A 25,293-nucleotide genomic window follows, 5' to 3' on the forward strand; every position below is an offset into this window, starting at 1 on the left:
CTCAATGATTTCTTCAGAAGTTTGTTATAGTTTTATTATTTGAATAGCTAAGGTGTTATATCCAACAGAGAAAGAAAAAAAGAGCTAGAGAGTTCTTTTTTTAAAATCTGGAAGAAATGTACTTTGTTTCAACACTTCCTACTCACTCAAATGGCTCAAAATATTTACACGTCATTTTCTCATCCACGTAATCATCTGAGAAGTATTTAAGAAACAAAGCTTCTCCCTTTAAGCCATTCTCTACATATTTAACAGTATCCTAGCCTCAAAATCACTGTGATATTTTTCCTCTTGAACCTGATGTGCTGTAGGAAGAGATTCATAAATCTGCCAAGGGGGAGAAAAGAGAAAGAGCAAATATTTCACTTACGATGTCTAAATATTAGAGATCACACATGTATGAATGGAATAAATCATGTGTACCAATATCTGCATGTATGTGCAGAAATGAAAATGTATGCATATGCGCTCGTTTCACTAATTATCTCAAACCTTAAGGGTGAGATTTTATTCCCAGAGCGGCATCTTGCTAACCTGAAAAACAACTGAGTAAAATTGAATGAAATAGTGCACATCTCTGCAACTTCTTAAACTGTTTCACAAACAGGTCTCCGAAATCTTCTATTTGCTCTCAGATAAGCTGGTGGTCACTGGGTCTGAGATATGCATAGGTCCAAAGGTAAAAGACTGAAGAACTGATTATCAGCAGAGAAAGGAAATAGTGCCCAGCTTGACTTTCCTCCTCCTTTTCCTGCAAATTGAAATTCTTGCCCTAATCAGGCTGTTTCCAAACACGTATGAAATGGACAAAAAGGAGGAGGAAATTAAGAATCACAGGATCTGCTTTAGGCACGGAGTGAGACCTACAAAGCTCTCCGGGACCCAGCCATCACCTTGCTAGAACAGATTTGCTCTTATTGAAACACATTTTCTCCTAACTAGTTGCAATAAATTGCATAAAACTAAAATGGTCATCTTCTGTATTCCTTTGCCCTGCTTTTTTCTTTTTCTCTCTCCCTCTCTTTCTCTCTCTCTTTAAGCTTAGACGGTTACAGAAAAGGGGGTTGCTTTGGTTACCATTAAATCAATCTCCCCTCATTTCCTTTCACAAGTATACATTTAATTCCGAGTGATCCTGATTATGGCAACTGCACCCTCGCCCTGATCAAGCCTAATTACAACTCAATGCGGGTCCCGGCCATTGTTGCCTCTAGGTAATGGAGCCTGAGCTGCAGCCAGCAGTGCCTTGTTAATGAACGGGAGCGGTGAGAGGCCTGCACGTTGTCTCCAGTGGCCTCTTCTGCATCCCAGAGAGGAACTGCCTTGATAAGCGCACTAAGGTGGTTATTATCCGTTACTGGGTTGGTTTTACAATCAGAGAGCGCCTGCACAGTGGCAGCCAGTTACCCTTTACTTCCCATTCTATCTCTGTAAGCCCCAAACTCTGCCACAATATAGCACAACAATTTCTCTTTATTAAGGGAAAGAATTTATAAAGAAAGGGCTGGGGGCCCCATAGAGACGTGCTGTTGCTGTTTTTAAGTCTCCTTGCTGTTTGCAAGGAGCAGATATTGGCAGCAACCCTGCCAGAGATGGTTTTGAGAGACGTGGTCTCTTAAATATGTCCTGTTAGGTGAAAAATGAAGAAGGACTTACAGACCAAGAAGCTCCCTACCACTCCTGAAGCTTCCAGATTAACAAGACGATGAGGAGTTCTAAGAACAAAGACGTGCAGCGCTGCCACCTTCGAACCTACAGCAAAGGAAAGTCCATTGCATTTGCCTAGTCCCGGCTAGCCATGGACTCCAATTTATCTAGTTCTCTTCTGACTTTACAAATCTTTATTTCCAGTATTCAACTCACTTTAAGGAAGAGGGTTGTCTGTCTTTGGTAGCAAATATATTTGAGGTTACTTTAATCTTTGCATGTTCATAGTCAATTTTAGATCATTCTATTGTATGAAAAACTTCCAGAAAATTTTTTTTCCAGCAACAGTTAATAGGCAAGTGTTAAGTCTATGGGATAGAGAACCTCCATTTTCTGGAAAGCACTAAGTGCATTTTCTATGTGCACAGCTTCAGAAGCTGGGGAGGACCTGGTGGAACGAGCTTAAACTGGGGTTCTGAGCAGTCTCTGGAAAAACTGGCTCCTGCCACCCAAACTCGCCAAAGAACAAACTGGAATCAGAAAGGCAATTTAGAGTAACGTGAAGATGGCGTATTGAGTTCCTAGCTTCCCAGCTACAGACATGCCCACAGGTTTACAGGCAACATCGACCAGTCTTTGCACCCAGTGGCTGATTTGAAAATGGCAGCTCCCTCTCCAGCAAACATTCAAAACTTGCTCACATTTTTCTCTAACTCTTGCTCTTTTAAGTACCAAAAAAGAAGAAGATAAAACAAAAACAGATAGTTTCTTTTCCAAGAAGTGGTCCAAGTACTACAATTTTACATTTATGAGGATAAAAGAAGACAAATTTTCCCCAAAGCCCAAGTTGGCACCTGGGGATTTCCTCAAGTTTGTATAAATGTGGTTGACTTAGTCAGGCAAGGTCAAAGACTGTAGACTCCACACCATTAGCCTGTGATCCTGTTCTTATTTTTCAAAAGTCCTAGAAGGTAAGAGGAAGCACATGAGGGCAGTGCACCAGGTGTACCCTCAAAGGCCAAATCATGCGGATATCATGGAAGCAAGCCCTTCGTTCTTTTGTCCCACCAGCAGAAAGGGACCTTTGAGCAGCATGAAAGTGTGAGTCAGGAAGAATGTAACCTTCCTGAGGTGAAATGGTGATGTTTTGCTCAGGCAAAGGATAACGTGCGTTTTCACGTACACTCGAATAGAATGACCACTTTGTCAACATGACAGAAGTTGGTTTTGTTTTATTTTTTGGCTTTCAATCCTATCACAGTTCTCACAGAATGCTTGGCCAAAAATGATGCCTTATAAACTGAAATCGGTTTGCCCAAAATTCAAGCATTGAGAATTAAATCTCACATTTCTTTATTCTCAGGATAAACTCAGGCCAGGGGGCCTGAGAAAGAAAGGGACCTTTTGTAGCAGATGAGACAAGAGGTGGTGGCAATGCTGGTCATCAGACTTACTTTACTCACATCTGTAATTTTATCCACTGACCAAGGGTCTCCTGTCTTCTGTTCACGGCTGCTGGTATGTCTTGGAATAGGGTCACCAGTAAGGGAGAAGGAAGTTGTCAAACCTCAGGTCAGAAAGGGACCTTAAGAAATCATAAAGCAAGATTATGGAGTAGAAGCTGGCCTGCTGCTGCCACAGGTGTGTGTATGTGTGTGTGGATGTGCATGTTTCTGTGTTCACGGTACAGGGAAACACTATCTAGAGGTCACCTATTTATTCACTTGAAGAATATTTACTGAGAGCCTGTTGTGTCTTTGGCACCATTATAGGCACTGAGGATGCAGCCATGAACAAAAGAGACCAAAAAAATCCTTGTGCTCATGCAGCTTGCAATTGTATGAAAATAAATGTGACAGATGTAAATCAAATGTAAGTAGTACAAATATATCGATGCATTAAAAGAAAAAAACACCATCAAGTATTTTCAAAGAACTAGTTTTAAAACTATAAGAATATATCACTGTAGAAAAATCTGAAATTAACTAAACAAAAATAATTGTACAAACGTTACATCCATAAAAACTTTCATGAAGTCAGCATTTTTCACCTATCAAATTAGCTGTTGTTTTTCACGAGTTTGCTGAGTTAAGCACCCTCATCTGTCGCTGGTGGGGGTGTAAAGTGTAAAAGGCTTGTAGGAAAGCAATTTGACACCATATGTCAAAGATATTAACCTTCAGTGTGCCTAAAAAAATCTCAGGAAATTTTCTATAACAGGCAGATTCCTGGGCCCAGATCTCAGACATTCAGATTATTTAGGTCCAGGTGGGGCCTCTGATCTGAATTTATGTCTGATCCTGTTGGAGATAGTTAGGTTGTCATACCACAAGAAGAGCTGCTCTAGAAGGATCTCTTCGAAGGAAGCATTCATAAATGGAGATAAAGATTTAAATGTAAAGCTTTTGATCTCAGGTCTTATTTATTAATATTGAGAAATTGTAAACAACCTAAATTGACATAAATAAGGAAATGGTAATAGTAATTATGATCTATTCTTACAAAAAGATTATTATAAAGTCATTCAAAATAGGCTTTGGGGGATATTTAATAATGTAGGAAGACACTAAATGAGAGACATCAACATGCAAAATTGTGCACACACTTTATACATATATATATATGAAAATAACTGGAAGGAAATACATCGAACTGTTAATGGCTATGACTGGGTAGTGGGACTATGAGTGAGAAATATTTATCTTCTATGTGTCACTCTATATTTTCTGAATTTGAAACAGTGAGCAAATGTTACTTTACAAATCTAAAAATAAACAAACTTTAAAAAAAAATCAAGGAGTCATAAATCTCTGCTTCCAGGCAGAAATATACCCAAATCATTCTGCACATAGCTACCTAGTCTGCTGCTCTTTTTAGGCCCAATTAAGGAAATCTTGTAGAATTCGACACTTGTCATTTGTGTCAGGCCTGTGTTGTCCCTGTTGAAATTTAAATCTGCTTCCTCTTACTCCTCCCTCAGGGACTCAGAGACCAGCTGTTTGCTCCTTCCTGAGAGGGCTGTTGACAGTGCCCCCCAGGCTGGCTAGCGGCAGCTTGTGTCTTGAAGGTCTCCTGGGAAAGGAGTGTGTGAACTAGCAGCGATCAGGAAAAGCTTGGGGAGAGGGCTAAGGATTGTGATCAACTAAAAGGGCTGAGTTCTGGTTTCGGGGAGAGGGGGCTGTGAGGGCTAAGGAAGGCGTTTTCTGGCTAAAGTGCTATTCAACAAACGCTGTTGGAAGCCGTGGATCAATCAGTGAGTAACATTTGAAAACATTTGCCTAAAATTCTTCCACAAGCACAAATTGCATGGCAATCCTGTAAATCTTATAAAATAGTTATAAAAGAAGGTTTCTTAAGAAAAATAAAATTTAACAGCCAAGTCCTGCCTCCTCTATAGAGAATATACAATAAAAGCTACTATTGTGGGTGAAGTATGTCTTTCACCCATCACTTCTTCCTTCCAATTGCTCAGGCCCCCGTCCCCCATGATGGGTGGGTCCTAACTAGCCTCCTCAGGCCCTGATTTTGGTTGTCTCATTCTTCTGCTCTAAAACTTTAACAGGAAGTTACTACCCTTGAAATAAAAATTCATTTTACTCATCTGTAAAATGGACCTAAAGATAGATGTTCCAAAGCATGTGGGGATTTAAGGAGCCTGCCCTGCTTCCAGGAGCCAGCCTGGCCCTTCCCACGGCACACCTGTCTCAGTCTCACTGATCACCTGCTTGCGCCTGGTGTGCAAGGCTTCCATCAGCACTCAGCACACAGGAGGCACCTGGAAAATGTTTCTGGAAGGAATGGAAGAGCTGGATAGTCGGTAACTGATGAGGGTAAGCCTCCTCATATGCTGCCCAGCCCACGTTCTACAAACAGAAGGAAAAATCTCTATTAGTCAGTTTAATTTTTCTGCTCTTGTATCCATCATTCATTCAATCACAACAAATGTTTATTGGGCAAACCCAATGTGCCAGGCACTGGGGACAAAGCCGAAAACAAAATGGACATAGTCCCTGTTTTCACAGAACTTACACTGTACTGGGAGGTAGTGGAGCAACTAATCACTTAATTACTGGATTCATTCATTTTTTAAATGTGCTTTTGGATACAGATAAGCACTATGGAGAAAATAAAAGTGGGTTACGTGATACAGTCTGAGCAGCAAGGGCAGCCATCTCCGGTCAGGGCAGGTCTCTCCAAGGAGGTAACGTTCAAACTGAGACCTAAATGATGAGGCCTAGGAGACACTAATCCATATAGGTTTTCTACACTCACAATTTTTTAAGTGATGCAAAATGTATACAGAGTAAACTGCACATATCTTAAGTTCATAATTTAATGAGTTTCGTTAAATGTAAACACCTATGGAAGCGTCACCATCAAGATACAGAACATCTCCATCTACCCAAGACAGTCCTTGTGCCCGCGCTGCAGTCATTTCCCACCCTACCCTCCGAGGCTTCCTCTGTTCTGATTTCTATCACCGTGGATTAGTTGTGCCTCTTCAACTTTATGCGAATGGAATCGTGCAGTGCGCACTCTTCATGGCTAGCTTCTTTCATCAGCACAGTGTTTGAGATCTCTGTGTCGTTGTGTGTATCAGTAGTTTCCTCTTTTTTGTTGCCGAGCTGTATTCCCATTGCACAACTACATCACCATTTGCTAATCCATTCTCCTATTAACAGACATTTAGGTTGTTTTCACATTTTGGCTCTTATGAATAAAACTGCTATAAATATTCTTATACAAATATTCGAATATAGTCTTGTTATAGGCATATGGTTTAATTTCTCTTGGGTAAATATGTAGGAGTGAAATTGCTGGGTCATAGAGTAGGAGTGTATAACTTTTTAAGCAAAAAAATTATGAGCACTCTTCATTTTTAATTCATAATTCACCTGCAAATTATGAGAATTCCAGTTGCTCCACATACTTCCAACGTTTGTGTTGTCAGACTTTAATTTTAGCCATTCTAATGATTATGTGGCCTCTCACTGTGATTTTAATTTGATGATATTGAACACTTTTCCATTCGTTTAGTGGCCATTCTTATAAATTCTTTTATGAAGTGTCTTTTTGAGTCTTTTGCCTGTTTTTATTTTGCTATGGATTTGTAGGAATTTTTTATATATCTGGATACAAGTCCTTACTCAGATACCTACTCCCACTGTCTATGACTAGCCTTTCATTTTCTTTTTTTTTTTAAGATTTTATTTTTCCTTTTTTCTCCCCAAAGGCCCCCAGTACATAGTTATATATTCTTAGTTGTGAGTCCTTCTAGTTGTGGCATGTGGGATGCCGCCTCAGCATGGCCTGATGAGCAGTGCCATGTCCGCACCCAGGATCCGCACCAGTGAAACCCTGGGCCGCCACAGCAGAGAGCGCAAACTTAACCACTTGGCCATGGGGCCGGCCTCCTCATTTTCTTAATAGTGCCTCTGAAAAGCAAATTTTTAAATTTTTCAATGATGTCCAATACATCAATTTTTTCTATAATGTTTGGTGCTTGTTGTATCCTCTCTAAGAAATGTTTACCAACCCAAGTTTGAGAAGATTTTCTCCTATGTTTTCTTATAAAAACTTCATAGCTGTAGCTTTTATGTTTAGTCTATCATCCATTTTGAATTAATTGTTATACGTGGTATGAGATGGGGGTTGCGATTCATTTTCTTCACACATTTGTTCTAGTTTTTCCAACATGATTTGTTGAGAAGATTATTCTTTCTCCACTGAATTACTGTGGGGCATTTGTAAAAGTCAATTAGCCACATACCTGTGGCTTTATTTCTGCACTTTCTATTCTGTTCCATTGATCCATACGTCTGTTCTTACACCGATTCCCCACTCAACTAACTGCAAAGTTAAAGTACACTGTGAGTCCTCCAACTCTTTTTTTCAAGATTTTTCTGGACATTCTAGGTCTTTGGATTTCCACACAAATTTTAGAACCTCACTTCTGCTGTATTCTATTGGCCAATGCAGTCATAGAGCCATCCCAGACTCCAGGGGAGGGGAAACAAACCGACCTCTTAATGGAGGAGTGGCATGAGGATGCATAGAGTGAGGGAATAGATGGCGCCTATTTTTGAGACATTCCATCATCTAGCTACAATAATGTGCATCCTGCCAAATGCAAAATACACTCACCCCCTTCCAAGACCGCCAGAATCTCATCTCATTGTAGCATCTACTCAAAATCCATGACCTCATCCCCTGAACCCAGATGAAGATGGGCTTCCTCGGGTATAGCTCCTTGGATATGGTTCCTCTTCATCAGAAGTATCTGTGATATAATGTGACAAGTTATCTACTTCCCAAACACCCAGGATACAATGTCAATGCCAGGATAGGTACTAAAGCTCAGGAAGAAAGGAAATGAGAGGTCTGAAGCAGTCATTGGTCCATAGAAATTTGACAAGACTGCAAAACCAAGGGTAATTCCATGTGCCCTGCTGCTATTTTTCATCACATACAGGCCCCAAACGCTCATAGCCAACCTGGAGCAGAGCTTTGCAATGGGTGCGCTGAATGTGAACCATGAATGGGACACAGGGCTGTTGGATACCTCTGACTTAGAGAAATCTGTCAAAGGCTCCTCAAAGGGCAGGCCCAGGGGAGTGGGCTCTGATGGGTTGAGAACAATAAAGGACACAAGAGACACCCAGAGTCCTTGTCCCAACATGACAGGATGAGAGAGACCAAGGAGATGCCCTGCCATCTGGCTGTCTATTTCAGTGGCCCACTGCAGCACACCTCCGTCCCCGTGATCGAGGGCTGTCTCAGGTGCTAGGGAAGGAGCCGGGCAGACATGCAGCAGGTCTAAGAGGCTGAGCTGAGGCTGCTAGCACACCCGCTTCAGGTGTGGCCCCACTCTTTGTCTCCACATCCATCCTGTACATCTGCCCATTGGTGGTTACTGTGCTCTCTTAGTGGTGCTCAAGCACTAACAGGCTTTATCAGTATCTTGAAACATTTGCTATGAAAAACTCCTATTGGACTTAAAATTCACATTACCACAAGAAAGTCCAACATCACATTTGTCAATGAGAGCAAAGAATCAGCTGTTAGAGTCTTTAAATAGAATTTCAACCATTATAAATTTTATAATGGCCTTAATAGACTAAACATTTTTAATCACTGGCTTCTCAAAATTTCTGTGGTGACTACCAATATTTTGAAAAGATTGCCATTTTAAAAAAGGTCTTGATCAGGATTTTCTCACAGACATTTTAAATTTATAAACTGATATTACAAAGTCATGTTCTTATTCAGCAGTAAAAAGGAATGAAGTACTGATACACGCTACAACATGGGTGAATCTTGAAGACACTAAGCTGAGCAAAAGAAGCCAGACTCAAAAGACCATGTAGTGTATGATTCCATTTACATGAATGCCCAGAATAGACGAATCTATAGAGGACAGAAGGTAGGTTAACAGTCGCCTAGCGCTGGGGAGGTGGAGGGAATGAGGGTGACGGACAATTGGTACAAGGTTTCTTTGTGGGGTGATGAAATGTTCTAGAATTGATTGTGGCGATGGTTGCACAACTCTGTGAATATACTAAAAATTCTAGAATTGTACACTTTTAATGGGTGATTTGTATGGTATGTGTATGAGTTTTCCTGTGGCTATTGTAACAAATCTCCACAAACCTGATGGCTTAAAACAATAAAAATTCATTCTCTCAAGGTTCTCGAGGCCAGAAATCCACTCAGTGTCATGGGTCACGAGCAAGGTGCTGGCAGCGCCATGCTCCCTCTGGTGGATCCAGGAAGAATCCATTCCTTGCCTCCTCCAGCTTCTGGGGGCTGCTGGTTTTCCTCAGCTTGTGGTCTGCATTGCTCCAATCCGCCAGCATCTCCGAATCTCTCTCTGCTCCCCCATCGCACAGCATCAGTGTGTGTCAGATCTCCCTCTGACCAGGATACACGTGACTGCATTTAGAGCCCACTCTGATAATCCAAGATAATCTCCCCATTTCAAGATCCTTAACTTTATTACATCTGTATAAACCCTGTTTCCATATGAGGTACCATTTATAAGTTCAAAGAATTAAGATCTGATATCTTGGCAGGTGATAGGAGGGGTCATTTTTCAGCCTACCACAGTATGTGAATTGTATGTCAATAAAGCTATTTTTAAAAATAGGGTAGGGGCCACCCAGCGGTCAAGTGGTTGGGTGGGCACACTGGCTTTGGTGGCCCAGGGTTTTGCAGTTTTGGATCTTGGGCGCAGACATGGCACCACTCATCAGGTCATGCTGAGGCGATGTCCCACATAGCACAACCAGAAGGACCTACAACTAGAATATATAACTATATACTAGGGGGCTTTGGAGAGGAGAAGGAAAAAAAAAGAAGATTGGCAACAGATGTTAGCTCAGGTGCCAATCTTTAAAAATGTACATATATATTTAAAAATAGGGTATAATTTATGAATAAATACAATTTAGTTTACACAAAACAAAGTCATGTCTGTGTATGGATGCAAGGAGGCTTCAAAGACATATTAATCAATTGCAAACTTTGTTTTGATTTTGACTCAAATAGATCAACAGTAAAAAGACAGTTTTGAGACAAATGAAGAAAACTGAACTTGGACTGGGTATTAGATAATAGTGGGAAATTATTTTTTAACTTATTGGAAGTGATAACGGTATCATGGTTATTCTTTTAAATCCTGTCTGTTAGAGATTTATACTGAGGAATTTTCAGATGAAATAAAATGATGCCTGAGATGAGCTTTTAAAGATTCTAGCAAAAAAGGGAGGATGGATATGAAATCTGAAATGTTGGTAACTGTTTAATCTAGGTCCTAGAAAGATAGAGGGGAGTTGGTTATTATACTCTTCTCTTTATTTGCATATGTTTGAAATGTTTCCATAATAAAAGAAAAAGGAATATTCATGGAAACAAGCTCAATTTTCTCATTTAAAAATTTGAACCGATTTGATTTGGAAGTTTTAAACAAATACAATATCTTCTCTAATACTTTATACATATTTTATCATAATCCCATGACATAAAAAAACTAATTTTTTAAATAAGTTTCATAGAGATGCTCTCAAATTCCCTCCGATTTGACCCCAAATGCTCTTCAAATAATGTCATTTTCCGCGTGCCATGACGTTAAGACGCGGCGAAGCCTTGCCCAGAGGAACTGATCTTTTGCAAAGGACGGACAGATCCAGGCTTTCACACTCCGTTTCCGGAAGGGCTCAGGGCTCTCTCTTTGGCATCTTTTTAAGGCGTTTTTAGAAAACGAAATGCCCGGGACTGAAACAGCCCCTGCAGCTGCAGCGCCGGCTTCAAACGCCCACTATTTTGAGAGAAGATCCGCACACATGCTCTTTGTGTTGTTTTGTTTCCCGAAGGAAAAGCTAAATCCACCCCAGTGTTTTCATAAACAGAAAATGAACGGCTCGAGGGCGGCCATCGGGCGGGACGGAAGAAGACGTTTGGCAGAGCAGGCCTCTGCTTTTGTCCCCCAAAACCTCAGTCAATCAGCGACCTGCCGCGACGGGTCCTCGGAGCCTCAGAGAACCTCAGAGGCGGAGCCGTCCTCGCGGCCGCCCGGCCTGGGAGCCAGGTGCCCGGCGCTGCCGGCGGAGGCGGCTTCAGGCCCCCTGTGGCTGCACCAGGCCCGATGGGGGCACCTCCTCCCGAAGCCCCCAGGTCACCCGCAGCTATTCCGCGCAGCGCTCTTCCTCTGCGTGGTTATTTTGCTTGTTTGGTTGTTTATTTAAATCTGTAATACACAACGTAAAACATTTCAGAGAGAACAAAAATGCGTCCTGTGAGAATAGGGTCTCTCTCCCAAACTTCTCTCTCCCGAGGAGGCAGTGAGTGCTACCGTCTCGAGCATCCTCCCACAGGTTTCCACGCCTGCATGCCTGTGCGCATAGCTATTCAAGTAACTGTACACACACGGCCGGTTCCCTCCGCATGCTGACCGCACGCGCTCTTACCATCTCTTGGTTCCTACTTTTTTACCCTTAACTTTGCATATTGGAGATAATGTCACATCAGTGTACCGAGATTTGCCTCTCGTTGTCTTTTTTGTTTATTCAATATTTTTGTCTGTATATTTCCTGGTTTGGATGTATCATAATTTACCTGAGCGATTTCATATTGGTGCGTACTTGGTTGTTTCCAGGGTCCTGCTGTTTCGAAAAAAAGCTGCAATACGTTTTGCACACCCTCTAATCTTTTATGCAAGACTATCCTAGTTCCCATTAAAAGAAAGACAGATACACAGAGCTGGTATAAAAAGAGAAGGCAACAACAAAAACCTCCCTTCTGTCGCAGAAAATCACTGTTAGAATCTGACGTTGTTTTCACAGAAGTAGCTGCTCTCCTGACAGAATCAAAACAATGTGGTGAGGATTCCAGCTACAGAGCTGGCTCCCTTCCCATCATTCCTACTCGGATCCCAACATATGGCCTTAGAGACAAACCACTGAGGCTCCAGGGGATAAGGATTTCTATCCCATCAAGCATATGTTTCCCCTTCACCCCTGCCCCTGAGCCAGTCTGCAGAAAACTCAATCCATTGTTTTTGCAGTGTTTCCTCTCTCCACAAACACCAGGGCTCTGCCTCCATTCCAGGCCAGCGATGCTCCCAGCAAACGGCTCTGACATACCTCATAGCTGCCTGTCAAAGGATGTGTTACTGTGCTGGGTTCGTTTTTGCCTGCCGCCCAGAAAGCCACACACTGAGACAATGAGTTTGCAGCAGAGGGAGAGAATTTAATCACAAGGCAGCCATGTGAGGACGCCAGAGCATGAGTCTCAAATCTGCTTCCCTGAAAATAGGGACTCAGGGATATTTATGGGATAGGGAGCAAGGTGGTCTGAAATGTGGAGAGAGGTGATTGGAGGTGAGGAGACGTGAGGTAATTGATGATCTGTGCAAGGTAGTCAGACTCCAGGCCTCTTCATAGGACCCATGCTCACAAAATGGTGGTGTGAGCGTGATCTGAATGTGGCGTTTGTAGCCTTTTGACATCAAAAGGTCAACTATCGGACATCTGCATGGGCCCAGTTGATCAGTTGGTGGTCTCAACCAGCCTGGAGTGGACAAAGGGGTGCTAATTCCTGAAGCACAGCTCAAATGCCCGTTACCATGGTGACCCAGGTTCTAGGGAGATGTTATCAATAGGAACCTAGTGGGAGTCACCTAGCACATTGCTTAAACAGCACAGTTAACAATGAGTGAGTTAAACAGATAAAAGCTATAATCAGTAATTGCAAAAAAGGAAAAAGACCTTTAGTTCCTAGCTACTGAATCATCAATGGCTAACTCTCTGCTGGTTTCAGATGCAGATCAAGAACCGCAAGCAAAGATCTTCTGACTGTAGAAAGCAAACTGGAAGGGGACAAGAGAACAGGAAAGAGCCTGCTCCGGGAGGGAAGTGGAAGCTTTGGGCCATGTGTGTGTGGTCAAAAGGCTTCAATCAATACAAGTCAAAAAAGGGACCAAAACTTTCTCTCAACGACAACCAAAAGAAACTTCATCTGACAATCAAACTCCTCCAATAGTAGATGGGAACATCTCACAGCCAAAAATGATGCTTAGTTCATTGGGGCAGATTTGAGAGAAAATGGGCAGAAATTAATAAAAAAGTCAGGATGATGGGCTGTTTAAAGAATAGAAAATGCAATCCATGTGAGCATTGGGTAAGTCAGCAACGTAGAGCTGGCCTTAAGAAAATTTGCTTTATATGAAAACTGACGTATCTGAGTGATACTGGCTCAACACAAGGTTGACATAAGGGAAGCCAAATTGTAGAAGAGAATTGTATATTGTAACTATATTGTACTATATTGTAACTGTGAATGACCTCTGATTAACTAACCCAGATATGCTCTGTAGATTTTATGGCCTCTCCCAGCTGCCTTAAGTTGATAACTTTGTTCATTTGAGTTCCTTAGGAATGTGATGACCCCCAGGCAGTGTCTATGCTGGTAACCATCATCAATGACAACTGAAAGATCAGAGTATAGGGTGATGCTCCATTCTCTGATGCATATCCAGTAAAACAAAGGACTATCAGGAACTGGGGCCAGATGTCTGCCCTCACTCAGAGATCAGTCAGCAGCCCCACCTGGCGGCCAGCCCCGTACATAAGTGGCCTATAGTCTTTGTTCTTTCGGACAGTAGTCAGCCATCTTCCCCTCTTGTTAGCAAGCTGTATAATAGAAAACCCTTTCTCTCCTACCACCTTGCCTCTTGACTATTGGCATGTCTTGCAGTGAGCAGACGAAGCCCCCTTGGGTAGTAATATGAGGCCTTTAAAACCAGTTTATCCTATCAAGCAGATTAAACATTCCCATATGAAATCTTGATTATTGATTTGGGCCACTGGACATCTTTCCTGCCCAATTTATGTTAATTAACTCATGTATCAAATCTGAAAATGCATGTGGTTTTATTTTAACCCTTCGATGAGGCTGAAACCTCCAAATTCCCTAAAGACGGCGTTTTATTAGTTTGGGGGAGGTTTCCTGTGTGAAAGGTAAGCATTGTGGTCACGTGACTTTCCGAGAGCCAAGGCACAGAGGCTGACCCAGCTGTTTTCTTAAAGGCCACTCAGGACAAGGGCTTTCTTGTTGGACAGTGCTCTCTGACTGGATGCACTTTTCCCAGATTACTCGCAGCTTAATTCATAACAAGAGATTGAACACTGGGCTGCCAGGAGTTCAGGTACATGGAGTGAGGACATGTCCTCAGCACACAGCAGCACTGTCCCCCCGCAGGAGTTCTCACCAGCTCACAGGCGAGGGGCCCCTGGGCAGCAGAGGGAAGGAGTGTCAGGACCTCAGAGGCCCTGGAGCCCGCCCTTCTTGGAAGCCTCCTGAAATGACAGAGCAAGTCCGAACCGCCGGGCTGTGACACAGTGATAGTAGCCCAGAGTTAGCAGGAAACTTGCGGGTCATTAGCTCACCCCCAGCCCACCCTCTGAAGTCCAGGAAGGGCCTCAGAGCTGGGTAGAGGCAGAACTTGGGCTAAAACTCAGGTCTCTCACCCCGAGCTGGCAGTCTGTCTCTGACACCAGTGCTTCTGAGACTCTAATGTGCGTGCAAATCAGCTGAGGAGCTTGTGAAATGCAAATTCTGATTCAGCAGGTCTGGAGTAGAGTCTGAAGTTGTGCATTTCTAATGGGCTTCCCTGTGACACCAGTGTTGCCAATTAAGGGCTATTCTCTGAGTAGCACATTCTCACAATCTCTATTCTCAACATGCCTCAATTACAGAAAAATCCAGAAAATAGTCCCTCCCGCATTGCCTAGGAACTGATTAAAGAGAGTCTTTTTCTTAATCTCTTCATGAAACCTACCTCAAACTATTGATGCCGGCCCTGACATCAGTTCCCCTACATTGAACCCAGCATATATGTGGTTTAAACCAAAGCACTCATCTCCTTCCACTGCGTCTCTAAGTCACATTCATACATAAATACCAGTTTTTTAAACCTTTGTATCCCTGAACTTCACAAGGCAAATAGAGGTCACAAACTGTTAGAGCCCAGGTGGCCTCATGCTAACCATTTGGCTAGTTAGGGGTCCTTTGAAATTTTATTACAGGGAAACTGATATCCAGAGAATATCAAGAAGCTGAAGCTTCGCACACCCCAATTCCTTGGCTTCCTGGTACCGGAATCCACCATCCACCATGAGGCAGACAACCAAGGACATCCACCTGCAGATTCCCTTATCTCACCATCCCCCTTCAAGCAAGCAGCCTTATAAGGCCAAATGCAGGCTGCTGGGAAAGAACTGACTTGCAAGGCCACAGGCTCCCCCTCCCCTGCCTAAAACCCCAAGTAAAAACCCCTACCTTTTTCCCTTTGAGGAGGTAGTTGTGAGTTGTAACAAATTCCCATCTCCTTGTCTGGCTACCTTCTGATAAAACACCTTCCTTGCCATAAGCCTGGTGTTCCTATTTTTATTTTGGTTTCTCTCTTGTGTGGCAGGTGAAAGAAACGGTGTTTGTAGCCAGTAACATAGGGTGGCTCCAACAGTGTTTTTATAACAGAGTCTTTAAAAAGAGTCTCCATACTGCCAAGTTTATGCTAGAATTTAAACTGCAACTTTGTGGTTACTGGCTCTGGAAGGTACAGTGATGAAATTGGTCTCTCACAGAAAATGGGATTAGGTAACAGCAAAACAATTATGGTGCAGATTTTATCTCTGTGAATAATGCCTCTGAGCTCCTGAGCCCTATATGTAGGAACTTGTTTGATATCTGCTTATAGATATGTCACCCATCTCAAACTCAACTTATCCAAAATGGAGCACTTGCTTGTCCATCCATGAATCTCTTCCTCTTCAGGCTTCCTCATCTCAGTAAACAATGCTTTTGTGCATCCAGCTGCTCAAGCCAGAAACCTGAGTCCTTCCCAAATCCCTTCATTGGTCACTTCTTAAGCCAGTTTGTCTCCAAGTTCTATTTAAAGCTCCTCTAAGTATGTCTTCAATTTGTCTACTCACTCCCATCTCTACTGCCATCACCCTAAATCCAAATCCATTTTTAAAACCTGGATTACTGGAATAGCTCTCCAGCTAGTCCTTCTACTTCTACTCTTATTCCCCCTACAATCCATTAGATCTTGTCGTCTTCCTGCTCCAAAGCTTTGGTGGATTCCCTTTGCACATAAGATAAATTCAATATCTTTAACATGACTTTGAATCCCTGAATGATGTGTCCCATGCATAGCTTTTCTGCCTTATCCATCACTATTCCCTCCCTTACTCACTCTGGTAGATTAATGTGGAAACTCAGTTTTCCCAGTGTGAGAATTTAGCATCAGTAATGTGGTATGCTTGAAAAGACTTTACCAAGATCTCAAACATTAATGAGGTCTTTAATAGCTGTTTGAGAGTAGAATGACATAGGAGCAAGAATGTTGAGGCATGGCATATTCTCTGAAAGATGTTTTTTGACAAAATTTTGTTATAATCTTGGAACAAAGCTCCAAATAAGAATAGAATAAAATTAACTTCTCCTACTTATAGAGTACTGTGAGTCCCAGCAGGGAGATAAAAAGACAAGTAGAACACATGCCCTCATGGTAGTACACCCTTGTATGGGAGATAAGTCATGCATACACACAATGCTAGGCAGAATACAATCAACTTTATCACCACAATTAGCTAGAGTCATCCATAAAGGCTTGAAAAGATCACAGACAGAGCTGGAGTTTGAAGGAAGCATAGTAATGACATTGATGGAAAAGAAGAAAGAGGATATTTCAACTATGTGAAAAAATAAACTAGTAGGAATGGATGTTCCAGGTAAAGCGACAGTGAGGAAGCTACGAGAAAGAGGCATCATGATATAAAGAGAGTAGAATACAATAGAAGTTTCAAAGTAAGGAGACTAGTGCTCCAGGCACACCTCTGCGTCTAGCCAGCTGCATGCCTTTAAGCAACAATCTTAGCTTCTTTAGTTTGTTTCCTCATGTTTAATAATATTGACGTTGTGGGGGACTGGAATTGGCCACCCCAAGATACGTCTCTTTGGCATGAGGATTATTTGGGGCTGGTTACTTTTAAAAAACTGCAGACAGGAAAGAAATTCTGAAAAGTAGAATTTACCCACCCTTTGTTAAAATACATTTACATTTGTAAAGGAAATCTCCATCTGTAAAGGTGTCTCCCTCTCTGTACCAGGAAGAAGGGGGGATGACCTTATCTCTAGAAGCTCTTAATCAATGCAGAAGGCAAGGACTTAAATCTGCATAATAGTCTTACTCTTGTTCACTGTACTTGTCAAATAACCTCCCGTAACTGACTCCCCCAACCCCCAACATCCTCCTTTGTCTTTAGCTGAGGATGATATTTAAGATGGTGGCTTCAGTCATTTTGGCAAGTTGCTCAGTTTGCCTGAGCCTCTCCTATGTATATATGTAATAAAGCTTTATTTTTCTCCTGTTATTCTGTCTCATGTGAATTTAATTTGTTCTCCAGCCAGAAGGACCCGGCGTGGGTAGAGGAAATGTCTTCTTGCTCTACAGTTTGGCAACTTGGATGGGATAAAATTTCATTGGTGGACACTGCTCACTCCTGGACTGCTGTGGCCAAGAGATCCTGGACCCCTAATGAGAGCCGGCAAGAGGTAAGAGTTCTTACCATATCAGTCTCCCAGATCTCTGCCTGGAGGGTCCAACGGAAGCAAGAGTGGTGAGGTTTTCTTTTGCTCTTCTAAATTTAGATTAGCAGGAGAAAATTTTGGTGAGGCTAGCTTCTTGGACTCGGTGACTCTAGGATTTGGCTGAGTACTCATTGGTTGTAGATCCTTTTCCTCCCAGAGATCGTACTTTTCCTTGTCTCTGTCTTTTTTTGTTGTTTGTCATGAGACACAGGCATCTCAATAAGTCTGTTGTCTGGGCCTTTTGTCTTGTTCTATGTCTTGAGAGCTTGGCTTTGTGACCTTTCTGGTCTCCGCCATCTGGAAGATGTATGTACTGGCACACATTTTGGAAGCCAGTTGAGTAGACTGGGGTTCTGGGACACACTCTCTTTGTCTGGCTGTGTCAGCTCTCAGGGGAGTTTGTCATAAGGGGTCCCAATTACTTTCAAAAGGGACCTTTGTTGTCTGAACCTTTGTTGCTTGCTGTGCAATGAAGGCCTTTACTTTCTTAGACTATTTTTGGGAGTGAATTTTCTGGATCTCTTTTGGGGATGCCTCTTGTGTCCATGGTTAAGCTTATTGGTTGAGTCACTGTTAAGATCCTACTCGTCAGTGTGGCCAGATGATGGATCATTTAAATTGGGAAAACTTCTAAATTGGGGGGAAAAATTGTGAGAGCTCTCATCATAATTTTTATTGGTACCTATGAAAAGGTCAAATTAAAAAGGAAACACATGCAATAAAATAATGACTAGCTTTAAGACCCTGACTCAGGTTACAATTGAACTGATGAAATATAAAATTCTAAGGGTTGATAAGATTATCAAGGTTGGAATGCTTGAGCTGATTTTCTTTATAAAGAGGTTATATCAGCTTTGCCTGAGTATGTTTTAAAATGTCTGGCTGGGAATACTTCCCTATCCAATATTATAAGACCAAGGCCTATTGATAAAGTCCTGCCCATGTGTCCTGTCCTCATGCTGCAGCTCTTCACTGCTCATGGGCCATGCCCCCATGCTATTCTCTGAATAAAGGAGCACTACTTCCAGACCTTGAGAGTCCAAGAAATCTTTCTTTTGACTCCTTGGCTCGCCGAGCCTGCTTGCTTCACTGGCTTGTGAGTTGAAGTTCTAGTCTTCCTTGTGCCTTTCTGTTTTTCAAGGATGGATCTAAATTCACTTCTCCATATGGAACTTTCTTGGACAGCTGTATGAATCCTCATTTGCTGTCCATGGCTACTCTGTGGGGCAAATCGTGGCATTCAGCCTGAAGAGAATCAGTACCTTAAGCCTGAGGGTGATGAAGAACGAATTAATGCATTCCTTCTTAATCCTATCTCTAATATATAAATTTTACATGGGCATGGGTGGACCACTTAAGTCATTAGGACGGTCACCAATCTCCAAGACACGCATGGCAGGTTTCTTTTCCTAAGGCTGGATTGGTATCCCACCCTATGGCTCCTGACCACACTCCAAACCACGAGAAAGTCCCAACTGGGACTCTGGTTCAAGGAAAGTGCCAAACTCTAAACTTTGGTTGAGTATGGGAACCCCTTCTTGGGAGAACAGCTCCAGGACACAATTGGGTAGAATGTCTCCCAGACCGGCAGAAAATTCTTCACTGTTTTTCTCTATTCTTTCATCTTTGGGACAATTCACCAGGCACCTATTACTGCCAGGCATTATAGGGAGGATATACAAGGGATGCAATGCAGGGGGATGCCCCCATCACCCCTTGCTATAGGAACCCCACAGGCAGAACAGGTAAGACGCTGCCCTAGGTTCAGGGGGAATTTTCAAGGTAATGGACCCCTTTCTTTCATGTCTCTCTAAGTTGCAGTGGCCATTTTGGGCTCCTGTTGAGCTTTCCAATAGAGAAACAAAGAAATCTTTAAAGCATCAAAGCCTCCACCCCTGGGAACCCGCACTCTGGTTTCCGGGCCTGATCAGCCCAGGACCCCAAGTGAGGTGGTCTTGGAGGTTGGCTCGAGTATTTTAGGCACCTACTGAGTCAGTTATGAGATAGGAGACCTGTGATTTATTCTGTGAACTGTCCTGTGGGTGTTTTGTGCCCCAGCATGGGAACTGTTGTGTGACCCTTATCTTGATAACCCTCGGGAAGAGGCCGTGAGAGTGAGGCCTGATCTGCTCTTTTCCTTTCTTTATCTGTTTCGTTTGTCATCATCTCTCTTGTCACCAAGTCGAGGTTAAGTTCAGGCTGGACCTGAGCAGAACCTGGGCCTTCTGTACTTAACTTCTCAACCCCAGGCCCACTCCCCCAACAGGGAGTCCCAGCCCCTAGGCAGCTCCAGGCCTTTGCCTCCTGCTTCCCTGCCTTGCCTTGTGCTGGCTCAGGGACTAAGTGCCTGGGCTAAGTGGGAGTTGACTACACCTCATAACTACGTTGATGCCTGCAGTCAGGCTCTGCACCCTTTCTCTGGCCGCTGTCAGTCAGACACCAGCTTTATTGCCATGGGGAATGCCTCAAGCATCCGCGGAGACTCACCCCGGGTGCATTTTAACTAGTTGGAAACGCTTTCAATTGGGTCGTTCATGTCCCAGAAACTCCATCTGGAAAAAAACTCGAGTGGTTTCTCTGTGCTGTTGTGATGAAGTTAATTCCCAGGACTTAAAAAAAAAAAAAAAATGGGAAAAGGCCATAAGTGTGTGCCCTTGCCAAAAAAAAAAAAAAAAAAAAAATCTAGCATCTTGAGTGTCTTCTCCACAAATATTAGTAAAAAACGCTCAAAACAAAATTTGTATTCATAATTAGGGAGCTTTGTATTATTGTACCTGATTCACGGCAGTGATTTTTAAAACGATAGCTGTGGAGGCTGTGTCTATGTGTCTATATGTATGTTATATACTTGTGATTTTACCTCCGGATGGTATGGCCAAAATTAAGAGCTCTATTTCATTGGCCTAAAGTAAGCACTTACATAAATTCTAAATGTCGTAGAAATTAACCCAATGTCTTTTAAGTTAAGATGACATAGATTAATCCTTGGTTAATGAAAGTTTAAGTTTGTTGGTTTGATTAAAACGGACATGTCCTCCAGAGTTAGCACTGGATATGATGCAGACATGAAGCCTGGGTTTATTAGTTTAAAAAGAAGAAGGAAGAAAAAAAAAGCTCACGTTATCCCTGTTACAAATTTGTCAGCATAATAACTTAGAATGATAGCTAATTTTGCTTAATGTCTCATGAAGTTTTTGTGGGTAATCTAAACATCATTATTGGGAAGAAATGATTTAGATATAAATGAAATAAGAGCTTATAGATAAACTTTTAGCAATAATTACAGTTTATGGCATGTGTATCTAAAACAGCTTCCAAAATCTTTTTGGTAACTTGAAACTTCAAAGTTTTGCTATGTTAATTTAAATGATAAAATTCATTGAGTATCTAGATCATATCCAAATAAGATGTTAGACATTAATTACTAAATGTACGCTTATCTACTTTTGGCTTCTTATTGCAAAGAGGCTAAAAGCATTTGGGTCTATTAGAAAGCATGCATTGTGTTTTATTGTGAAATGGCTTGTTTCAGGAAATTATGAATAGTGTTTAGAATGCTGATATAAAAGACAGTTTGTAATTGCTTACCTTTTTAGTGTTTACTAGGGTCTGTTAAGCGTTAAAAGTTCTAATTAATACATGTAATTAAAGCTACTAAAATTAATAAGGAAAACAGCTCTGTATTCAAGGAAAGTAAAATGTACATTTTAGGTAAGGAGGGTATAAAGAATGGAAGTATTTTTGTTTGTTGAGTCAAGAAAGATAAATTTGTCCTAAAGTATTAGAAGGGAAAAAAGAAAGCATGGGACAAATTCTGAAGGTAAAAGAAAGTTGTATAAGTTTGTGAAGGAGAAATTCTGAAAGGAGTTTTATGCTGGTCAAGTTGACTAAGATTAGCTAAATTGAATTAAGTAAATGAGTTTTAATGTTAAAAAATGAGTGGGTGCAAAAAATTAAAATTTGGTTTTCTCTCTTTTGAGCTTTGCAATAGAGAAACAAAGAAATCTTTAAAATGTCAAAGGCTCCACCCCTGGGAGTGAATGGATTTGGAAATCTTGAAGGGTAATTCCCATTTCAATTTTTATTTTAACTTTCATTTTAGTTCCTTAGTATTTCAAATGGAAACCTAGGATCCCTTCCTGCAAGAGTCTTCACCTTGGGTGTTTATAAATTCTTTTTTTAACTCTCTTCCTTTGCTCTCCTCATGCTGTTGGTATCTGCACACCTGGTTCTCCTGGTCCTGGCTAATTCTTGGTACTCTTGTGTCTCTCCTGACAGCAGAAAGCAGTAACCAGACAGGTTGAGTGATTCAGTAGAAATTTAAGTGATATCATCTTAGCCACGTGTAAGCAGCAGCCTGTTGTGAACTAGAATTGCAATGCAGGAATGATCTGATTCCTATAGGCCTCTCTCCCTTCTCTGCCCTGGTGAATGAATGCTAAAGGAATTTAAAGCATGTAAAACATGACACACATTGATCTGTTGACTTGGCCATCAAGCTGAACATCTTGCCTTCTTGTAGGTAAAATTAGTGTCACAGATTCTAGATTTTATTTATAAGGGCAAAGCATTTAAGTGTGTTCACTTAAGTTGACTCTTGATGCAGTAAAGGTCTATTTTCCTCTAAACTTGACTTCCAGGTTTGAACTTAGAAGTAAAAGCAAAGCAAAACAAAACCACCAAAACACAGGAATCTCTGTCAATAGAACACCAGAGCTGCAAAGATTGATGACCTGAAGAATAAGAGTTGACACGATGTGCTTGGTCAGTTCACCGATCTGAAGGAGAGGAATCCTCTATTTGTGGCTGGCTGAGGAAAGCCAGTTACAATGCAGAAAAGCTGAGAAATGGTAGGAGAAAGTAGAGAAGCAAACAGAAGAGGGAAAAGCTTGATATAAGAAAAGTGTAAGGAACAGAAGAAACAGCAATCTTCAGAGTTGGTGGTGCCAAAGTTGAAGATTATGGTGACCACTGTCACATTGCTGGCCCCCAGTGATCCACATCTCCCAGTATTTGCCCTTGTGTGGTCCTCTCTCTTTGAACCTGAGTTGGGACTGTAACTCATTTTAACCAAAGGGAAGTGGCAGAGTGATGCTGTTTCAGTTCTGGTCTAAGCCTTAATAAATTCTGCTTTTGTGCTCTTAGGAGCCCTGATCTGCCTTGTAAAAACTTTGTTACCCTGCTAGAGCTACATGGAGAGGCTGTAGGAGAAGCCACATAAGAGGGAGAGGCCCTGAGAGAAAAGCCTCACTAAAAGAATTTAAGCCCAGGCCCCTGCTGGCCTACCAACTGGATGAATCCACATGAGTGACCACTGGTAAGATCAACAGAAGAGTCACCTAGCTAAGCCTGGATTGCAGAACAAGCAAACAAAATGTTTATTGTTTTAAGCTACTCAGATTTGGGGTGGCTCGTTATGCAGCAAAAGATAGCTGCCGGCATGACAGTGGAGGAGAGTCAGGGATCGAGACCCGGTGACTACTCCCTGGGACAGCATCCTATAGAGTGAAGATGCGAGCCTGAGAACAAAGCAAGCTCGGTTCAAATCCTTACTTTGTCACTTCTTAGCTCTGTGCCTTTAGACAAGTTATTTAATCTTTCTGGGGCTCAGTATCATCTGTAAAATGAGAAAAATATTTCTTCCCTCAGATGATAGTTAAGAAATGAACTGAGTGAAAGTTTGGGGCACATAGAAAGTAAGTACCCACCAAACATTAGTTCTCTTCCACCTCCTCCCTGTGGTTCCCTCGCCCCGAGGGGATGAAAGTGATCCAAACTACAATCACTCTTAAAGGGCAGTCGTGTGACCTGCTAAAGGAAGTTCTGTCACAGGTCAGTTTTACACAGTGTGTGTGTATTTGATAAACATTGTGTTTATAGGAAAAAGAGGTAAACTCCTAAAATATAAGTGATGTATTTTTTTGACTGATGGCAGGTTTTGGGGCCGCTGCTGGAGTCAACGCACATTCATGTCTGTCACAGACTGTCTACACCTGCTCCTCTGGAGGACACAATTGTTTATCAGGCGAACTAAGCTTTGGTCGTCAAGGAACATCGAAGTTACATTCAGCTTATTTTATTGCAGAAGGCATGGAGGCGTAGGTTATTTCCACAAAAAAGCATTACCATCTCAGTTGTTTGTAAAATTCACTTAGGCAAGAATTGCACATTTTGAGGCAGTGCTGGATAAAACTCAGCCCTTGATGAGGCCTTGCCTTCATACTGGAAGGTGATTTAGGGCCCTGGAAAGAAACAAGCCTCATATTGGGTGTCCAAATTATGTTAAAACTGTGCAGACACCAAGTTCCCAAGCCTCCTGAGAGATAATACACACACACATGCACACACAGATATGAAAGGATTAAAGAAAAAAGAAATAAACCTGCCCTGCCTCAGCTTCCAATTTGTAAAATGAGAAAGCCAGACTGGAAGGTTCCCCAAGGTCATTCCAGCTCCTAGTGTGGCAGACTCTCAGATCCTGTGCCTGTATTAGCCCTCTGTGGACAGTGAGATTAAAAACACAGGCTGCTCTCCAGCAAAGCTTCAATTGCAGAGATTTAACTAGAAAAAGAATCAAAGCACTCTCTCAGATTACGTCTTTTATTTCCAATTGTTTTTATTGTTTCCATTTTATTTTACAAGAGAAATGAAAGCCGCAATTTGCCAAATTCCTGCACACGTTTTCCTGCCATACAACCGTCCTAGCAAGTTAACCAAAAACAGTTCTCTAAAATGCATTTTCAATGAGAATCTTAGATTCCTGGAATCTGTCTTAGACATTTTTTCCTTCAGACTCTTCTAGGGCTCCAGGGTTTCCATACCTCAATGTCAAGAGCATGGCAAAGGATTCAGTTTAGCAATTACCGTGCATTAGTGTAGCTCAAAGTTGTTTTTTTCTTAATGGCTTAGAAGAGCCATTCGAGTGCTTTGATTCTAGTAATAGAAGTTCCAGTGGGGATGGTAGGTGAACGCCCATGTAATGTTTAGTCTATTAAAATGGCCCTATCCAAAGCTTATGCAGGGTGCATTCTTACCAGGGACTCTGAATAAGGGGAGGTCATCATGGAAGAAAGCATGAGAAAATAGGAGCGCTAAAGTGAGTCTGGGAGTGCCCCTCCTCTGTCCAGATTAGGTTCCATGATTTTAGTGGACATTTGTTTTTGCCCCCTCTCATGGCGAGAGGGAAGGATCTCCCCGAAGTCTCCCTGTGTGCTTCCAGAATGCTGACTTGCCCCCAGGCTTCACAGCGGAGCATGGACATTAGACCACAGTTCCTCAAACTGTCTGTGGTGAAGGCCCAGTTTGCTTTCTCTCCCACATCCCCACACACTGTGGACTGATACTTGTGAAAAATACAATACAAATGAAGCACTGGAAGAATGACACACAAAATAAAGACATAAAATATAAGCCTCAATGTTTTTTATTATTAGATTTAATTACTCTTGTCAAATTGCAATACAAATTTCTAACCATCCTTATTTTCTATACTTA

General features: G+C 42.0%; 1 long non-coding RNA gene across 8 annotated transcripts in view; it reads right to left on the reverse strand.

Moving 5' to 3' along the window:
* LOC102147951 (uncharacterized) overlaps nt 1-25,293 on the reverse strand; it is a 105,326-nt gene that overhangs the window by 20,812 nt on the left and 59,221 nt on the right. For 2 of the 8 annotated variants that reach the window (XR_011431278.1, XR_011431280.1), the window contains exons 5-8: nt 7,792-7,927; nt 5,369-5,510; nt 3,111-3,232; nt 1,657-1,752 (exon numbers count right to left, since the gene is read on the reverse strand). The exons of 1 other annotated variant lie outside the window; for it this stretch is intronic. This is a non-coding gene — a long non-coding RNA (uncharacterized lncRNA). Of the gene's footprint in view, nt 1-1,656; nt 1,753-3,101; nt 3,233-4,242; nt 6,320-7,128; nt 11,393-25,293 lie in introns of those variants that run through there. 5 more of the 8 variants (XR_011431279.1, XR_011431277.1, XR_011431281.1 and 2 more) reach the window with 4 other exon arrangements.

This window comes from Equus caballus, chromosome 23 (assembly GCF_041296265.1).
Source record: "Equus caballus isolate H_3958 breed thoroughbred chromosome 23, TB-T2T, whole genome shotgun sequence".
NCBI lineage: Eukaryota > Metazoa > Chordata > Mammalia > Perissodactyla > Equidae > Equus > Equus caballus.